The 5,000-nt window shown below is 47.5% G+C and overlaps 1 protein-coding gene across 12 annotated transcripts in view; it reads left to right on the forward strand.

The window, feature by feature from the left end:
* The window catches only part of LOC131343237 (protein unc-13 homolog B), a 221,579-nt gene that overhangs the window by 180,069 nt on the left and 36,510 nt on the right, over positions 1 to 5,000 (forward strand). The gene's annotated exons all lie outside the window — the stretch shown is intronic.

Consider the following 5,000-nt stretch of genomic DNA (forward strand, 5'->3'; position numbering starts at 1 on the left):
CCTAAATCCTACAACCTACACATTGTACCCTAAACCATACACCCTACACACTGTACCCTACACCCTAAACCATACACCCTACACACTGTACCCTACACCCTAAACCCTATACTCTAAACCCTACACCCTAAACCCTATACTCTAAACCCTACACCCTAAACCATACACCCTATACTGTAAACCCTACACCCTATACTCTAAACCCTAAACCCTACACACTAAACCCTACACCATACACCCTAAACCCTACAGCCTATACCCTAAACCCTACACTCTAAACCCTACAACCTACACACTGTACCCTACACCCTAAACCCTACACCCTACACACTGTATCCTACACCCTAAACCATACACTCTACACACTGTACCCTACACCCTACACACTGTACCCTACACCCTAAACCATACACCCTAAACCCTACACCCTAAACCATACACCCTACACACTGTACCCTACACACTGTACCCTACACCCTAAACCATACACCCTACACACTGTACCCTACACCCTACACACTGTACCCTACACCCTAAACCATACACCCTACACCCTAAACTATACACACTGTACCCTACACCCTAAACCCTACACCCTACACCCTAAACTATACACACTGTACCCTACACCCTACACCCTAAACCATACACCCTACACACTGTACCCTACACCCTACACACTGTACCCTACACCCTAAACCATACACCCTACACCCTAAACTATACACACTGTACCCTACACCCTAAACCCTACACCCTACACCCTAAACTATACACACTGTACCCTACACCCTACACCCTAAACCCTACACCCTACACCCTAAACCATACACACTGTATCCTACACCCTAAACCATACACTCTACACACTGTACCCTACACCCTACACACTGTACCCTACACCCTAAACCATACACCCTAAACCCTACACCCTAAACCATACACCCTACACACTGTACCCTACACCCTACACACTGTACCCTACACCCTAAACCATACACCCTAAAGCATACACCCTACACCCTAAACTATACACACTGTACCCTACACCCTAAACCCTACACCCTACACCCTAAACCATACACACTGTACCCTACACCCTAAACCCTACACCCTACACACTGTACCCTACATCCTAAACCATACACCCTAAACCCTACAACCTACACACTGTACCCTACACCCTAAACCCTACACCCTAAACCCTATACCCTACACCCTAAACCCTACACCCTAAACCCTACACCCTAAACCCTACAACCTACACATTATACCCTACACCCTAAACCCTACACCCTACACACTGTACCCTACACCCTAAATCCTACAACCTACACATTGTACCCTAAACCATACACCCTACACACTGTACCCTACACCCTAAACCATACACCCTACACACTGTACCCTACACCCTAAACCATGCACCCTAAACCCTACACCCTAAATCATACACCCTACACACTGTACCCTACATCCTAAACCCTACACCCTACACACTGTACCCTACACCCTAAACCATACACCCTACACACTGTACCCTACACCCTACACACTGTACCCTACACCCTAAACCATACACCCTAAACCCTACACCCTAAACCATACACCCTACACACTGTACCCTACACACTGTACCCTACACCCTAAACCATACACCCTACACACTGTACCCTACACCCTACACACTGTACCCTACACCCTAAACCAAACACCCTAAATCCTACACACTGTACCCTACACCCTAAACCATACACCCTACACACTGTACCCTACATCCTAAACCCTACACCCTACACACTGTATCCTACACCCTAAACCCTACACCCTACACACTGTACCCTACACCCTAAACCAAACACCCTAAATCCTACACACTGTACCCTACACCCTAAACCAAACACCCTAAATCCTACACACTGGACCCTACACCCTAAACCCTACACCTTAAACCCTACACCTTTCACCCTACACCTTACTCCCTACATCTTACACACTACACCCTACACACTGTACCCTACACCCTAAACCCTACACCTTATACCTTACACTCTACACCCTACACCTTACACCCTACGCCTTACACTCTACACCCTACATCTTACATCTTACACCCTACACCTTACACCCTACACCTTACACTCTACACCCTACATCTTACACCCTACACCCTACACCTTACACTCTACACCCTACATCTTACACCCTACACCTTACACCCTGCACCTTACACTCTACACCCTACATCTTACACCTTACACCCTACACCATACACTCTACACCTTACACTCTACACCTTACACCCTACACCCTACACCTTATACCCTACACCCTACACCTTACACTCTGCACCTTACACTCTGCACCTTACACCCTACACCATACACTCTACACCTTACACTCTGCACCTTACACCCTACACCATACACCTTACACTCTACACCATACACGCTACACCTTACACCCTACACCTTACACCCTACACCTTACACTCTGCACCTTACACCCTACACCTTACACCCTACACCTTACACTCTGCACCTTACACTCTACACCTTACACCCTACACCCTACACCTTATACCCTACACCCTACACCTTACACTCTGCACCTTACACTCTGCACCTTACACCCTACACCATACACTCTACACCTTACACTCTGCACCTTACACCCTACACCATACACCTTACACTCTACACCATACACTCTACATCTTACACCCTACACCTTACACCCTACACCTTACACCCTACACCTTACACTCTGCACCTTACACTCTGCACCTTACACTCTACACCATACACTCTACACCCTACACCTTACACCCTGCACCTTACACTCTACACCCTACACCCTACACCTTACACTCTACACCCTACACCTTACACCCTACACCTTACACTCTACACCCTACATCTTACACCCTACACCTTACACCCTACACCTTACACTCTACACCCTACATCTTACACCCTACACCTTACACCCTGCACCTTACACTCTACACCCTACATCTTACACCTTACACCCTACACCATACACTCTACACCTTACACTCTGCACCTTACACCCTACACCATACACCTTACACTCTACACCATACACTCTACATCTTACACCCTACACCTTACACCCTACACCTTACACCCTACACCTTACACCCTACACCTTACACTCTGCACCTTACACTCTGCACCTTACACTCACCATACACTCTACACCCTACACCTTACACCCTGCACCTTACACTCTACACCCTACACCTTACACTCTACACCCTACACTCTACACCCTACATCTTACACCCTACACCTTACACCCTACACCTTACACTCTACACCCTACATCTTACACCCTACACCCTACATCTTACACCCTACACCTTACACCCTGCACCTTACACTCTACACCCTACATCTTACACCTTACACCCTACACCATACACTCTACACCTTACACTCTGCACCTTACACCCTACACCATACACCTTACACTCTACACCATACACTCTACATCTTACACCCTACACCTTACACCCTACACCTTACACTCTGCACCTTACACTCTGCACCTTACACCCTACACCATACACTCTACACCTTACACTCTACACCTTACACTCTGCACCTTACACCCTACACCATACACCTTACACTCTACACCATACACTCTACATCTTACACCCTACACCTTACACCCTACACCCTACACCTTACACTCTGCACCTTACACTCTACACCATACACTCTACATCTTACACCCTACACCTTACACCCTACACCTTACACCCTACACCTTACACCCTACACCTTACACCCTGCACCTTACACTCTGCACCTTACACCCTACACCATACACTCTACATCTTACACCCTACACCTTACACCCTACACCTTACACTCTACACCATACACTCTACATCTTACACCCTACACCTTACACCCTACACCTTACACCCTACACCTTACACTCTGCACCTTACACTCTGCACCTTACACTCTACACCATACACTCTACACCCTACACCTTACACCCTGCACCTTACACTCTACACCCTACACCTTACACCCTACACCTTACACTCTACACCCTACATCTTACACCCTACACCTTACACCCTACACCTTACACTCTACACCCTACATCTTACACCCTACACCTTACACCCTACACCTTACACTCTACACCCTACATCTTACACCCTACACCTTACACACCCTGCACCTTACACTCTACACCCTACATCTTACACCCTACACCCTACACCATACCTCTACATCTACACCCTACATCTTACACCCTACACCTTACACTCTGCACCTTACACCCTACACCATACACCTTACACTCTACACCATACACTCTACATCTTACACCTACATCCCTTACACCCTACACCTGCCACACTCTACACCTTACACTCTGCACCTTACACTGCTACTCTACACCTACACCTTACACTCTACACCTACACCCTACATACACCCTTACACCTTACACTCTGCACACCCACCATACACTTACATCTACACCCTACACCTTACACCCTACACCTTACACTCTGCACCTTACACTCTACACTCTACATCTTACACCCTACACCTTACACCCTACACCTTACACCCTACACCTTACACTCTGCACCTTACACCCTACACCCTGCACCTTACACTCTACACCCTACATCTTACACCCTACACCTTACACCCTACACCATACACCTTGCACTCTACACCATACACCTTACACTCTACACCCTACATCTTACACCCTACACCTTACACCCTACACCATACACTCTACACCTTACAATCTGCACCTTACACCCTACACCCTGCACCTTACACTCTACACCCTACACCTTACACCCTACACCATACACTCTACACCTTACACTCTGCACCTTACACCCTACACCCTGCACCTTACACTCTACACCCTACATCTTACACCCTACACCTTACACCCTGCACCTTACACTCTACACCCTACATCTT

This window comes from Hemibagrus wyckioides, linkage group LG22 (genome assembly GCF_019097595.1).
Source record: "Hemibagrus wyckioides isolate EC202008001 linkage group LG22, SWU_Hwy_1.0, whole genome shotgun sequence".
NCBI lineage: Eukaryota > Metazoa > Chordata > Actinopteri > Siluriformes > Bagridae > Hemibagrus > Hemibagrus wyckioides.